The sequence below is a fragment of the Equus caballus genome, chromosome 14 (genome assembly GCF_041296265.1).
Source record: "Equus caballus isolate H_3958 breed thoroughbred chromosome 14, TB-T2T, whole genome shotgun sequence".
Taxonomy (NCBI): domain Eukaryota; kingdom Metazoa; phylum Chordata; class Mammalia; order Perissodactyla; family Equidae; genus Equus; species Equus caballus.
Genome location: NC_091697.1, coordinates 34,610,157 through 34,627,257, shown reverse-complemented (window position 1 = coordinate 34,627,257; position 17,101 = coordinate 34,610,157). Strand labels below are relative to the sequence as shown.

Here is a 17,101-nt window from a genome sequence, read left to right as displayed (position 1 = left end):
AGTTCAGTGTCAGTGGAAATAAACTAGTAAGAGCAATAGGGAGATGTGACAGAGAACCCGGTTTGTTTGTTTGTTTCATACAATTTGTAATCTTTTGTGTGGCTTATTCTGGAAGTTTGGTCCTGACTACTGATATCTTTGAGAGCAGAATGCAAACCATTTCAAAACAGTTGGGCAATTGGACCTTGGATGACCCTCAAAAACCTTGTAGGGGGCTGGCCCAGTGGCATAGTGGTTGAGTTCGTGTGCTCTACTTTGGCGGCCTGGGGTTCACCAGTTCAGATCCTGGGCACAGACCTACACACTGCTCATCAAGCCATGCTGTGGTGGCACCTCACATACAAAGTGGAGGAAGACTGGCACAGATGTTAGCTCAGGGCCAATTTTCCTCACTGAAAAAAAAAATAAATTAAAAAACCTTATAAATTCATGACTAATCAGTAAAGAGTTTAAGTTTCTTGGGAACAATGGAATATTTCTCCATTTCTCTAGCCTCCACAAATGCTTGTATATGGTAGATATGCTATACTTACATGCTGAGTGAATAAAGCATTTGTGGAACGGCTGCCACGTGCTCAATAATATGCTAGTTATTTGTAGAGGACAAAATGAGAGAGTCCTTGTGCCTCTACTCTCTGGTCTGGACTGCTGTCACATATGCTCTACTTGTTCTTTACGTTGCTCCTCCAGAGTTATCTTTCTAAAGCCCTGATCTCACTGCATTATTCTTCACATCCTACATTTCCTTCATCGTTTATTAAGTAAAGTTCAAGTGAACACCCTCTGTGAACCCGTCGTGAACTATCTTTGCTTCCTCAGCTCTTACCAATCCAACATACAAATATTTTTCCCTACCAGATTCTTAGCCAATTCAGAGCTCATATATTTGTTCACTCTGGTTCCTCTGACTCAATCATTCTTTCCCATGGACTCAACCCATCCGTATCTTTCAAGGCTGAGATTAAATGCCACTACCTCCAAGGATCCCTCCTTCGTACTCCATTTACGTCCACCATTTCCTCCTCCTTCTTGTATTACATAGTGGCCTGATTCCTTACAGCTTTTCCCTGAACTAGGAGGTTACGCTAATAGAACTTCCTCCTGGAGTTATCAAATAGTCCCTTGTTCAAGCTGAAAATGTCTTCCTTTAATGTCTCATTTTTCTTTTTCTTAAGAGTTTTTCAGTATGAAAGCCCTTTGGAAAAAATCCATTTGGCTTCTAGGCATATGGATTCATTGTCTTATCACATATCCAGGCAATCAAAAGTCTTTCCATCTCATCAGTCAGTCCATCATGTTTTCTCACTGCTGATTACATTTGTCTAATGTTGCAAGCTGTTTGACGGCTCTATGAAAGAGTTTTGTGGGGCTTTCTTTTTTCAACTAGAAAGGTCCTTCAAAGCAGGAATAAAAAAAAATCAGCTACTATAAATGTGGTGAGGTGAGTCATTTATATATTGTTACTATCTCTTATCATACAATACACAAAATTTAGCTATTGGAATATTATTCACAAAATCACAAATGCGTTGAGGTCAAGGGATATATTTTATTCCTCTTTATACTCCCTTATTATCTAGTACCATGCCATGAACTCAGCAAAAGCTCGTTAAACATTTATTTGAATTAAATAATTTCTGAAAGGGAAATCCATTAGTGTTTCTCTTCCTAAAATGTTGTTACTATTTTATTCCATGAGAAAGACCCAACAGAGCTTCTAAAATATGATTAAGATTTCTCTACCAAGATATGTTTTTTCAGGGAAATCACAGCAAAAGTAACACATTTTTTATGCTGGCCATTAAAATATCATTTGGTGGTAGCTTTCCCCTCTCAAGTTAATAGTCCTTAGCAAAGAAGCCATCCTATAGAAAATACAGGCATTGCCCTCAGAGCAGAAACATAAATAGCTATAATTTGTTCTCTCCCATTTTTCAAATATAGTACCATCTGCTTTATCCCTTAGCCCTGGAGAACCATTTTTAGAATTATTTCCCCACGATCCAGTCTCCATCCTACTCTTGCCCTGGAGATATTCCCATGCTTATCAGCACACCAGGTTACAATAACCATTACTGTTCACAAAAGTATTCATTACCACATAGAAGTTTGAGCAAAGTTATGGGAACCAAATTCTTCCACACCAGGATTCTACAATGTAGCCACAGATGGCAGACATCATTTGGGACTCAGCTATCTTTCACATACAAACTTTTGCCAGAATTACAAAATTATGCTGGTACTTAGAAGCCCATTCCAATTGCCTCCTCATCTGGCATGAATTTTGAGGCCCCAGGTTACTATGCCACACCTCATCAATTCATGATGCCTCTATCCTCTGCTTTATGGAGCATGAAGTTGGAGAATTGCATGAGACAGCTGGTGCTAGACTTCCATTCGGGGGGTTCTCACATTGTACAGTTTTACTCATGGGTTCAAATGAACCCATATCTTAGACTCTTGTTAAAATGGTCAAGGGAACATAAGAAAACAGGCCCACACATACCATCAAAATAAGATGTGGATGAAACTTCCAACAAATTGTAGTGTGGAAACAGCCTAGAGACAAACTTCGATAGGCAGGGCTGTTATCTGGTTGTCAGGCAGAGTTACCCATTTGCATTTTCAATGCCAAGTAACTTCCAGTTCTGTTCTCTATTTGAGAACCTCAATATACTTGACCCAAATTTTCAAGTTTTAGAATTTTAACTGAACAGCATTTTAACGATGCCAAGAAACCATGGAAAATATGCTCTTTAGTTGAAGGGACCATTCAAATATTTTCTTTGGCCTTCAGAATCTACCCGTGCTTTGTATTAACAATGGCAAGTGGTGGCACATGCTTTGAAGAAAAATCACATAGGATAAGGAGCTACAGATTGAAATCGCCATGATCTATTAACTATGGGAGTCAGGGACTCTTTTGATGATGAGGTAAAATTCGAGCTCAGACCTAAATGAAGTCAAGGAGTAAATAGTGTAAGAATTTGCAGGAAGGACATTCAGATAGAGATAACCTGACTGCAAAGACCTTTAGATGATAACATGTTTGAGGGAGACCAAGAACGTCATGTTGTTGGAGTTGAGTGACTGGAGAGTCACAGGAAAAACTCCAGAGAAATAGCCAGGAAACAGGTCATGGAAGGCCTTGTAGGCCATAGCAAAGATATTTAATTTTATTCTGAGATGAGGGAGTCATTGGAAGTTTGAGATAGTAAAAGGTTAAGACAAAAAGGAATCAAGGATACTATGAATACAAAACTAAACACTACAACAGAAACGTGAACATCCTAAATAGCCAAAGGAAAAAAAGAAAAACAAAGAAGACACATCAAAAAGAGAAGGAAACATAGTAAATATGGTGCCTACAGAAATTGCAACATAAGATGACATACTTGGCACGAAATATAACAGTCATATCAATAAACATTAATGAGCTTAACTCATCTATTAAAATAATTCTAAAACCTATCCATTAATGAAAACCCAAACTCTATGCTGTATATAAGAGACATATCTAAAATGCTATAATTCAAAAAGGCTAAAAATAAAGGAATGCACAGACTTACCAGCCAAACAGAGGCAAAAAGAAAGCAGGAATTGAAATCCAAATATCAGACAAAATAGAATTCAAGCCAAATACATAAAGTGAGGCCAGGACATTTTATAATGCTAAAACCATATTTCACAATGAAAAGAAAATATAACAAAACCCAGTAGCATTCGTATACAAAAGCAATAGCCAGTTAAAAGACATAATGAACGAGAAAATCTTATATCTTATTTATAATAGCAACAAAAAAGATAAAATATTTAGGAATCAACATAACAATAAATGATAAAAATCTATATGAAGAAAACTATATCCTGAAAGACACAAAAGTATATTGGAGCAAGTGGAAAGATAACACTTTTTCTTATTTAAGATGCTTCAGCATAATCAAGATCTCACTTTTTACTATGCTAACATAAATTTAATGTAACCCAATGAAAATATCGACAAGTTTTATTATCAAGTTAGATATACTGAGACTAAAGTTCATATAAAAAAATAAATACATATGTATACCAAATCATCGTGTTGCATTCTTTAAATATCTTATCATTTTATTTATCAATTATACCTCAATAAAGCTAAAAAGAAAAGAAAAAATAAATACACAAAGACAGGAAGGAAGAGTAAATAGGAAAAGCTATGGGTGAGGGGAGGAGTCTGATCCTCTGAATATCGATTCTATGAAGCCTCTGTAATTAAAATGGTGCAGTACTGGCTTATGATGAGACAAAGGCCAATGGAATAGAAGCCCATAGAAATCTAGTATATTATAAAGGTGGTATCTCAAATCACTGGGGAAAAGATAATCTTTTTAATAAATGATGTTGGGACAACTGGATAACTGTTTTAAAAAAAAAAAAATCCATTCCTCACGTCATATAGAAGAAGAAACTCAAAATGAGTAAGAATTATAAATGTAAAAAATAAAATTTTACTAGTACTAGAAGAAAATATGGGTGAGTTCCTCCATAATTTGGATTTAGGGAAATGTTTATAACATTGACTAAAAAATCCAGGTGTGAAAAACAAGAGAATGATAAATTGACTATATATGACAAGGAACACCATAAGTTATGTAAAAATACAAAGGACAAAGAGAAAGTATTTGCAGTGTATATCACAGAAAAACGGCCAACATCTCTAATATACAAAAAACCTTTAACACTTGAAGAAAAAATAAATACTAATAATCTCACAGAAAAATGACACGAAGTGGCAATTTACAAAAGGATATAAACATGAGCCTTGAACATATGTATAGATATTCAGCTTCACTCACATTATGATAAATGCAAGTTAAAACTCACTGAAATTCTATTTCACTCATCAGATTGACAAAACTCCAAAAGCCTGACAATGTTCCTATCGCTGAGGAAAAGCAGACAGTTTCATACATTGCTGGTAGGAATGCAAAGTCCTTATTGAGAGGAATTCAGCACAAGCTAATAAACTACATATGCATCTATCCTTCAACCCAGCAACCTCACTTCTAGGAGTTTATCCGGAAGATACACCCTCAACAGCACAAAAATACATATACACAAAGCTACTAACTGCAGTATTATTTTTAGGAAACTACCTAAATGTCTAAGCATAGGAGATTGATTGAAAAATCCATGGTGTATATATTCAATGGAGTATTACACAGCTGCAAACAAAGAATGAGGAAGATCTCTATGAACTGATGTGGAGTGATCTCTGGGAGATATTGTTAAATAAAAAAGGCAAATTGCAAAAGAGCTTACATGCTACCTTGTGTAAAAGAAAAAAGAGGAAATAAGAACATATGTACATTTACTTATCTTAAAAAAAAAAATCACAGAGCAAGAACCGGTCAGGAAACAGTAATGTTGGTGACCTACATGGGGTAGGTGGAATGAGGTGGAAGGAATACAGGAGGCAGTGACACTTTTACAGAAAGATGATTACATGTTTCTGCATAGTTTTGATTTTTAGAAGTATGTTAATGTTCTACATATTCAAAACCATAATTAAATTAAGACGGGAAGGAGGAAAACTTAAGACTGAAAGCAAATTGAAAACAAATGAACCCAAATGTATTCCAAATAAATAATATAATCATGCTAAAGGGGAGAGGGAAAAAGAACCAATTCAATTAATTTGTGAACAGAGTATTTGATCAATATACTCTTAGCCTTGCATAGGATTTCAAGTGCATATGGAACATTTTACCAAAATAGACCTCATTCTGGCCATAAAGCAAATCTTAACAAATTTCAAAGGATTGAAATCATAGAGAATATGTTCTCAGACTACAATGGCTATAAGCTAGAAGTAATTAATAGAAAGATAACCAGAAAACATTTCCCCAAATCTGAAAACTAACCAATACACTACTACATAACCCATGGAGCAAAGAAGAAATCATAATAGAAGTTTAGAAAATATTTTGAACTGAATGATAATGAATATAGCATATCAAAATTTGTGGGATATAGCTAAACCCACACTTAGAGGGAAATTATAACCTTGAGTGCATATACTAGAAAAGAAGAAAGGCTAAAAATCAATTGTCTAAGTATCTTTCTCAAGGAGGTAAGGGGGGAGAAAAAGGAAGTGAAACCCAAAAAATGTAAATAGAAGAAAGTTAGTGAAATTTTTTAAAAAGTACAGTAGACAGAAGTAAAAGATCCAAAAGGTGGTACTTTAGGAAAAACTAACAAAACTGGTAAACTCCTGGGAAGGCTAATCATGAAAAAAAAAGAGAGAAGAAACAAACAACCAATAATATGAAGGGAGTTAAAGGAATATCATTGAGAATTCAACTGAGAAAAAAATCATTGGACAATATTCTGAACAACTTTAATCAATTAAAAAATTTAGATGATATGGATACATTCCTATAAAAATAAACCTATCAATTGACATAAGAAGAAACAGAAAATCTGAATAGCTTTGTATCTATTAAAGCAATTGAATTCATTATTTAAAACATTCCCACAAGAAAATTCAGGGACTATTTGGCTTCATTGGTGATTTCTTCTAAAATCTATAGAAAAAATAACACTGATCTTACGCAAATTGTTCTGAAAGATAGGAAACAATTTCCAATTTATTTTATGAGGACAGCAGAGGCTTGATACAAAACAAGATGAACACCTTGCACGAAATGAAAGAAATAAACAAACAAAAGAATATCATTTGAGTTCTGATTCAAGATGGCAACATAGAGGCTTCAGAACTCACCTCCTTCCATTGACACACTGAATGTACAGCTACGCATGGACCAATTCACTCCGAAAGAAACCCGGATGCTAGCTGAGTGACTCCTACAAATCAGGCAAAAGAAGAAATACTCATATCACCCACATCAAAATGGATAGGAAAGACTGAGACATACTCTCATCATAAATGCCACCCCCAGCACAGCACTATACAATTCAGAGATAACTCCCAACTGAGAAGCGAAGAGTTTGGACACCACATTTAGTGCCCCAAAAACACCTAGCTCTGAAAGCCAACAGAGCTTGTCCACAAAATCCACAAAACTATAGCAAACAAACAGTTCTTAAGGGGCTGGCAAGGACTTTCTGTGGCTATCCCCAACAGCTCAGTACAGAGGGAGAGCAGGAAAAAAGGCCTATCTTCCAGTCTTTTCCTGAAAGAGGCCTATTTGCATACTTTAAAGCTGCTGCCTGAGGGTCAGACTTCTAATTTAACATGCATCTAGTTGCTGACTAAGATCCTTCCTGGAGACAGAGGAAGCCAGCTTCACCTTCTCACTCAAGTCTACTCCAAATAGTCAATATCTCCCTGGAAGGAGCTTATACAGACATCTGATGCCCCAGGTGTTGTAGCTGTCACTCAAGGGATAGACTGCTAGATTGCCCGGTTCTGATAGCCAATGAGTCCAACAGGACTGTAGCAAACAAAGAAAAAATGGCTACTTAGCTATCCTCCCAAAGCTCAGCACACAGAGAGAAGACAAAACACCTATCTTCCAGACCTTTTCCTGAAAAAGCCCTATTTGCCTATAATCATATGCCACGTAACATTGTTTTAGTCAATAATGAACTGAATATATGACAGTGGTCCCATAGATTAGTAGCATATAGCTTAGGTATGTAGTAGGCTATAACCTCTGTTTGTGTAAGTACACTCTATGATGTTTGCACAATGGCAAAATCACCTAACAATGCATTTCTCAGAATGTGTCCCTGTCTGTTAAGTGACACACGACTGTACTTTAAAAGCTGCTGCCTGAGGGTCAGGCTTCTAATTTAGCACTCATCTATAGCTGACTGTGATCCTCTCCAGATAACAGGGAAGTCTGAGGACACTTCCACTGATTTTTCTCTTGCCTGATCCAAGTTGCTAGTATCACCCTGGAAGAAGTATGTACGCGTATCTGGTGCCCCAGCTTTTGTAGTGCTGTCCAAGGGACGGGCTCTGGATTGTCTGGCTCTGATAGCCAAAGGGGTTTGCATTCCTGATTCCTACAGGGCTGTAGCAGTATGGTACACTCCTACAGGATTGTAACTGTATTTGCTACAGTTATTAACTGTAGCAGTTATTAATGGGTGTAGGAGCAACCCCAATAGCTATACAATGGGACCCAGTGAAGAGGGAACAGGCAAAAAACCCCCTTATATCCCTATTTATCCCTTGACGTGCTCTAACTACATATTTTCCCAGCTGCTGCCTGATGGTCTAGCTTCCAAACAGCCTGCATCTAGGTGCTGACTGTGATCTTCCCCCTTTTTTTTCCTTAAAGATGGGCCCTGAGCTACCATCTGTTCTCAGTCTTCCACCTTTTTTTTCTCTTCTCCCCAAAGCCCCCCAGTACATAGTTGTATATTCCAGTTGTAGGTCCTTTCAGTTGAGCTATGTGGGATGCTGCCTCAGCATTGCTTAACGAGCGGTGCTAGGTCCATGTCCAGGATCCAAACTGGTAAAACCCTGGGTTGCTGAAGTGGAGCACATGAACCCAACCATTCAGCCATGGGGTCAACCCCCTGATCCTCCCTTTGGGGACATGTATGGGTCTTGGCACAACCTCGACTAGTGGAAGCCGTGAAGAACAAAGAAGGTGGCTTGGACAATCACAGAGCTTTGAGAGACAACCAGAAACACCAACCAGGCTGATTGATGATTCATCTCTTACACGAGACCACTCTGTCAAGACTAGGAGAAGTGGCTGTTTTACTTAACATGCAGAAATAAACACAGAGTCAAGGAAAATGAAGAAACAAAGGAATATGTTCCAAACAAAAGAACAAGATAAAACTCCACAAATAGATCTTAATAAAATGGAGATAAATGATTTGTCTGATAATGAGTTCAAACACTGAGCATAAAGGTTCTCATTGAGGTCAGAAAATAATGAACAAAAGGAGAATTTCAACAAAGAGATAAAAAATATAAGAAAGTACTAAACAGAAATCACAGAGCTGAAGAATACAATAACTGAAACGAAAAATACAATAGAGGGGTTCAACAGCAGTCTAGATCAAGTGAAAGAGAGGATCAGTGAACCTGAAGACAGAGCAATTTAATTCATCCCATCAGAGCAGCAAAAAGAAAAAAAATGAAAAAGAGTGAAGACAGTATAAGGGACTTACGGGAAACCATTAAGCAGAACAATATACACATTGTAGGGTCCCAGAAGGAGAAGAGAGAAAGGGGCAGAAAGCTTATTAAAAGAAATAATGGCTGATAACTTTACTAAACTGAGGAAAGAAACAACCAAATCCAGGAAGCCCAGAGCATTCCAAATAAGATGAATCTAAAGAGACCCACAATGAAGCACATTATGATTAAATTATCAAAAGTTAAAGACAAGGAAAGAATCTTAAAATCAGCAAGATAAAAAAATACTTGCTACATAGAAGGGAACCCCCATCAGACAATCAGGAGACTTTTTCATCACAAACTTTGAAGGCTAGAAGGGCATGGCATGATATATTCAAACTGCTGAAAGAAAAAACTCCCAACTAGGAATATTATGTCTGACAAAGTTGTCCATTAGAATGGAAGGAGAGATAAGAAGTTTTCCAAACAAGCAAAAGCTGAAGGAGTTCATCATCACTAGATTGACCTTACAAAAACTGTTAAAGAGAATTGCAAAAGAGTGCTAACTACTTACAGGAAAATATATGAAACTATAAATCTCACTTGTAAAGGTAAATATAGTTAAATTCAGAATACTCCGAAGTTGTAATGGTGGTGGGTGAATGACTTATAACTCTAGTATGAAGGTTAAAAGACAAAAGTATTAAAAATAACTGTAACTACAATAATTTGTTAATAGATACACCAGGTAAAAGATAAATTGTGACATCAAAAACATTAAATGTGTGTGGAAAGAATAAATTGGAGAGTTTTAGTATACACTTGAAGTTAAGTTGTTATCAGCTTAAAGTAGAATGTTACAAATATGGTAGTCCATATCTATCAATAGTTACTTTAAATGTAAATGAACTAAATTCTCCCATTGAAAGAAGAAAGTGGGTGAATGGATGATAAAAACAAGATCCATTTGTATGCTGTTACAAGAGACTCACTTCAGTTTTAAGAGTACACACAGACTGAAAGTGAAAGGATGGAAAAAGATACTGAATGGAAATAGAAACAAAAAAAATTTCAAGAGATCTATATTTATATCAGACAAAATGGACTTTCAGCCAAAGACTATAGGAGACAAAGATGATCATTATATAATAATAAAGTGGTCAATCTGACAACAGAATATAACACTTGTAAATATTTATGCACCCAGCATAGGAACACCTAAATATAGAAAGCAAATATTAACAGACCTGAAGGCAGAAACAGACAGTAATACAATAATAGTAGAGGACTGCAATACTCCACTTTCAACAATGGATAGGTCATCCAGGCAGAAAATCAATAAGAAAACATTGTCCTTAAACCACACCTAGATAAGATGGACTTAGCAGACATTTACAGAATATTCCACCCAACACAGTAGAATACAGATTCTTCTCAAGTGAGCGTGGAACATTCTCCAGGATACATCATATATTAGGCCACTAAAGTCTTAATAAATTTAAGAAGACTGAAGTCATAGCAAGCATCTTTTCTGATCACAATGGTATGAAACTAGAAATCAATTACAAGAAGAAAACAGGAAAAAACACAAATATGTGGAGATTAAACAACATGCTACTGAACCACCAATGGGTCAAAGAAAAAAATCACAAGAGAAATCAAAAATATTTTGAGAAAGTTGAAAATGGAAATAAAATACACCAAAATTTATGGAGTGCAGCAAAAGTAGGTCTAAGTTCATAGTGATAAAAAATTATGTTAAGATAAAAGGAAAGATCTCAAGCAACCTAACTTTACACCTCAAGGAACTAGAAAAAGAAGAACTAAACTCAAAGTTAGCAGAAGGAAGGAAATAACAAAAACCATAGTGGAAATAAATGAAACAGAATAAAAAGACAACAGAAAAGATGAAAATAGGAACTGTTTTTTGAAAACATAAATAAAATAGATAGACCTTTAGCTGTTTTTACCAAGAAAAAAAGAGAGAGGACTCAAAATTAGAAATGAAGAGGAGATATTACAGCCAATGCTACACAAATACAAATAATTATAAGAGACTACTATGAACAATTATACTCCCACATTTTGCACAACCTAGAAGAGTTGGATTAATTCACAGAAACATATAGCCTACCAAGACTCAGTCACGAAGAAATAAAAAATCTGAACAGATGTATTACTAGTAAGAAGATTGAATCAGTAATAAAAAACCTACCAACAAACAAAAGTCCAGTACCAGATGGCTTCCAAACACTTAAAGAAGAATTAATACCAATCCTTCCTAAATTCTTCCAAAAAAATAGAGGAGGGAACACTTTAAAACTCATTTTACAAGGCCAGCATTATCCTGATCCCCAAACTAGACAAGAACACTACAAGAAAGGAAAATTGCAGGCCAATGTCCCTGATGAACATAAACACAAAAATTCTCAACAAAATATTAGCAAATTGAATTAATCAATACATTAAAAGGATCATATGCCATGATTAAGTGGGATTTATTCCAGGGATGCAAGGATGGTTCAACATCCACAAATCTATCAATGGGATACACTACATTAGCAAAATGAAGGATAAAAATCATATGATCATTTCAATAGATGCAGAAAAAGCATTTGACAAAATTTAACATCCATTCATGACAAACGCTCTCAACAAACTGGGTAAGAGGAAACATACCTCAACAAAATAAAAGCCTTACATGACAAGCCCACAGCTAACATCATACTAATGGTGAAAAGTTGAATACTCTAAAAGCTTTTAGCTTTTTCTCTAAGATCAGGAGCAAGACAAGGATGCCCACTATTGCCAACTACATTCAACGTAGTATTGGAAGTCCTAGCCAGAGCATTAGGAAAGAAAAAGAAATAAAAGTCATCCAAATCAGAGAGAAATAAGTAAAATTGTCTCTATTTGTAGATGACGTGATTTTATATATAGAAAATCCTAAAGACTCCACTAAAAACCTGTCAGAATTAACAAACTCAGTAAAGTTGCAGGATACAAAATAAATTTACAAAAATCAGTTGTAATTCTATCCACTAACAATGCACTATCAGAAAGAGAAATTAAGAAGACCATCCCACATATAATGGTATTAAATAATAGATCACTTGGAGTAAATTTAACCACAGAGGTGAAAGATCTGTACACTGAAAACTATAAGATATTGATTCAAAAATTGAATATGATATGAATAAATGAAAAGATATCCCGTGTTCATGGATTGGAAGAACTGCTCGATTAATTGTTTGATTGTTGAAATGTCCATACTTCCCAAAGCGATCTACATGTTCAGTACAATACCTATCAAAATTCCAGTGGCATTTTTCACAGAAATAGAAATAATAATTCTAAAAGTTTTACGGAACCACAATAGACCCCAAATGGCCAAAGCAATCTTGAGCAAGAATAACAGTTGGGGGCATTACACTTCCAGATTTCAAACCATGTTATAAAGCTATAGTAATAAAATCAGTATAGTATTAGCATAAAAAAAGGCACATAGATCAATGGAACAGAACAGTGCCCAGAAATAAACCTATGCATATATGGTCAATTAGTTTGTGATAAAAGAGCCAAGAATATACAATGGGGAAAGGATAGTCTCTTCCATAAATGGTGTTGGGAAAACTGGACAGCCACATGCAAAAGAATGAAACTGGCCTCCTATCTTACACCGTATACAAAAATCAACTCCAAATGGATTAAAGACTTGAATGTGAATCCTGAAACCATAAAACTCCTAGCAGATAATGTAGGTGGTAACATCAACATCAGTCTTGGCAATGACTTTTTGCATTTGATACTAAAAGCAAAGGCAATAAAAGCAAAAATAAACAAGTAGGACCACATCAAACTAAAAAGCTTTGTCTAGCAAAGAAAAGCAACAAAATGAAAGGCAACCTATAGAATAGGAGAAAATATTTGTAAATAATATATCCAATTAGGGGTTAATATCCAAAATATATAAAGAACTTATACAACTAAATACCAAAAAATAAGACAAAATTGGGCAGGGGATCTGAATAAACATTTGTCCTTAGAAGCCAACAGGTACGTGAAAAGGTGCTCCACATTACTATTCATCAGGGACGTGCAAATTAAAATCACAATGAGATATCAACTCACACCTGCCAGAACAGCTAGTACCAAAATGACAAGAAATAACAAATGTTTTGAGGCTGTGGAGAAAGGAGAACCTTTGTACACTATTGGTGGGAAGGTAAATTGGTGTAGTCATTATGAAAAATAGTATGGATCTTCCTCAAAAAATTAAAAATAGACTACCATATGATCCAGCAATCTCGCTTCTGAGTATACATTCAAAGGAAATGAAACCAGGATATCAGAGATATCTGGTTCCTGGCAGCATTATTCACAATAGCCAAGATATAGAAACAACCTAATTGTCCATCAACAGATGAATGGATAAAGAAGATGTGGCATATATATGCAATGGACTATTTAGCCATGAGAAAAAAGGAAACCCTGCCATTTGTGACAACATAAGTAGACCTTGAGTGCATTACGCTAAATGAAATAAGCCAGAGAAATATTAATGCTGCATGGTATCACTTATATGTGGAATCTAACACAAAAAATCAAACTCATAGAAACTGAGAGTAGAAAAGTGATTGCCAGGAACTTGAGGGGCACTGTAGGGGAATAGGGAGAGGTTGGTAAAAGAGTACAAACTTTCAGCTATTAGATGAATATCTCATATGTCTAATGAGAATCTAATGTATAACACAGTGACTGTAATTGATAACACTGTATTGTATAATTGAAAACACTAAAAGAGTAGAACTTAAATGTCGCAACTAGAAAAAAGATGAGGTGATTGGTGTGTTAATTAACTAGGTGGGAGGAATCCTTTTACAATGTATGTATATATTGAATCTTCATGATGTATGCTTAAAACATCTTACAATTTTATTTGTCAATTATACCTCAATAAAGCTGAAGAAAAGGAATATTATTGCCCAATCTTTTATAAATGTAGAAGTAGTAACTCTAAACAAAATATTTCCCACCCTAAATTCAGAGACTCATAAAAAGGATAATACATCTTGACTAGGTGGCACAGGAATGCGAGAGTGGTTTTAAGTTAGAAAAGTAACGAAGATATTTCAACATATTAATGGGAGGTGGGGGGAGGAGAAAAGTCATATGATCATAGAAGCAGCTGTGAGGGTATGTGGGATCCGAATACTGGAAGGTAAGTTGGGGAAACGTTTAGTTTGGATTTAGCGGGATATTTGTATATGGTTTGCGGTCACCCCCCAGGTACAGGTAATTAATTGCTAGCTCTTACTACCTGCTGTGCTGATGGAGACACAAAACAAAGGGAAGAACTAGCAAAATACACAATAAACCACTACAACCAGGACGTGGATGACGAATGAATTTCACCAATTCAAAGTATATTTAAGATTACATGCTGTACTATTTGTGACGTCCTAAAAATTTGCAGTTCAGTTTTGGAAAAAAATCTATAGAAATTTCTTTAAATTTGACAAATTCTTAAACATAAAGAAACTTCCCTAAATGATCTATATTTTGAAAACAAGTTTTGATCAAGTGTACTATAAGAAAGACTGGATTGTCTTTCTATTTTCTCCAGAGAAAGTGATAATACAAAATTGTTGCCATATGATGAGGTAATCTAGGAATATGCAACCAAAAAGTGGAAAGAGGGAAAATTGTAGGGGCTATGATGGGCAATGAATTCATGACTTTTCTCAATTTTTCTTGATTTTGTGATATTTGGGTTATTTTTCAGCTTTGAAAGTTTATAATTTGCTGTAATTTATTTTCTCCTATTCAATAATTAATCATTCTTAAACTTAAATTTGTATTTATAATTTACTATCTTTTTTTAGGTAAGACCCTCAAAATTGAATTAAGCTTTAGGCGGCACAAAATCTGGATTTGCCTGCACCTACAAGAATTGGCTGTATTAAAATGACTAAAAATATTAAATATTAGTAGGATATGAAACAACAGATACTCTTGTACAACCCTGGTGGGAATGTAAATTGGAATGACCATTTTAGAAAACTATTTAGCAGTTTCAACTGAAGTTGAAATGTCCATATCCTATGACTCGGTATTTCCACTCCTAAATGTATACCTAACTGAAATATACATGAATGTTTGCTGAAAGATGTATTTAGAACTGTTCATAGGAACAATATTCATAATAGTTCCAAATTGGAAACAGACCAAATTGCCAACCGTAGAATACATAAATAAACTATGGTGTACTCACACAATAGAAAACTAAACAGAAATGCAAATGAACAAAGACTGTTGCACATAACAATACAAATGAACTTTCTGACCAGATTTTCCCAAACTTTCTCAGGTCACTTAGTGTCTCAGGAATGTTTTCATAATGCTACTCCACCAAAAGAAGTATCTAATAGTTCCAATTATTAAGTAGTTAGGTCTCAATAACTTAATAAAGATTTCTGTCCTAGCAACTCAGCAGCTATGTTAAAAAAAGTACGCATCAATTGAAAGAAAAAACTAATATTTTAATTTCAATCTTAAATAACCAAAGTAACTGTTATTAGTGGGATGTGTGTGCCCGCTGGACTCTGCACAGCATCTCAAATCTTGGAATCAGATTAGAACCTGCCATTTATTATTCCAAATTTTTGCATGTACTTGCTTTTAATCACAGCCCCTTGAATGTTTGCAAAGATACGACACCACGGAAAGGAATGTAGTGCAGTCTAATGTTGAAATTGTAAACTAGCACGAGATACTACTTTGTTCAGTGTCTGATAGATACTGAATATCACTATGTTTCTCTAAAATTTAAAAATATCCTGCAGTGCTCTGGGATACTTTGGCACACAGTTTGGGAAGCATGATTACAGATATCACACTGAACAGAAAAGCCAGACACAAGGGATTATATCAGTGTGATTGCATTCACATAACATTTCAAGAACAGGCAAATTTAATCCTTGGTATTAGAAATCAGGGTCATAGTTACATTTGGAGAGGGAGAGGACCACAGCTAGGAAGGGCCACGTCAGGACCTTCCGGAAAGCGGGTGACATTCAATTTCCTGATCAAGCAGTGACTACATGAGCGTGTTCACTCTGTTATAATTCATCAAAGCTGTATACTCCAGATTAGTCTACTTTGTGTGTGTGTGAGTTAGACATGAATAAAAAAGTTTTTTTTTAATAAAGAAAAACTATTCGAAACACCAAAATATAAGAAATTACACCTTAGGGGTCAAGCCGCCTCTGATACTCCAGCCAAATTAAATGCTGCTTCTTGTGTCTTTCTTCAGAGCATTATCTGCTATTCTACAATTTCATGCTTATGTGCTGCGTCTCTGGCTGGACCGTGAGTTTCTGGAGGAGAGGGGCAAGGCCTCATTTACCTCTACTTCCCCAGTGCTTCAAACATGACAACGTGGAACGTGCTTAGCTATTATTTACATAAAAAAACAATTTTTTAAAATAAACGTACTAACAGACTCTGGTACACACTGCCTTCTTTTCTCTACCTTATCCAAATGTTCTGAGTACTGTTGTTTATATCACACATCTGTGGCCTTCCTTTTTAAAATTCTCCAGTTTTTAATGATATTCATTTCTAACCTCCAAACAATACATTTTTAAAGGGAAACGAACACACACCCACACGCTCCCTTTTCTTTAAGAATTTATTTATATATATCATGGAGATCCATTTCTACTCAAAGTATAGTCCATGAAGCAGCACCAGTCCATGAACTGTTTATTACTGGTTTACAAGAAGTTAAATACAGAAATTGAGAATGTGCGTTTAGATCTGGATATGCTGATTTTTACCCTGCTACGATATGCAAGCAGGTGATCAGTAAACTCGCCTTGTGTATGACATGAACTATGTACTAGTCATTCACAGTAGAAGTTATTGGTTGAAGATGGATTGGCCAAAAACCTGGTCCTTTTCCCAATGCAGTTTTTAAAGCTCTGCCATTGACTATTAGAGCTGAAAAAG

The 17,101-nt window shown here is 35.5% G+C and overlaps 1 protein-coding gene across 15 annotated transcripts in view; it reads right to left on the bottom strand.

Moving 5' to 3' along the window:
- ATP10B (ATPase phospholipid transporting 10B (putative)) overlaps positions 1-17,101 on the bottom strand; it is a 286,400-nt gene that overhangs the window by 211,346 nt on the left and 57,953 nt on the right. For 7 of the 15 annotated variants that reach the window (XM_005599238.4, XM_023617289.2, XM_023617287.2 and 4 more), the window contains one exon: positions 6,764-6,846. The exons of the other annotated variants lie outside the window; for them this stretch is intronic. The gene's annotated coding sequence lies outside the window, so the exon portion shown is untranslated. The remainder of the gene's footprint in view (positions 1-6,763; positions 6,847-17,101) is intronic. 15 annotated transcript variants of the gene reach the window in all.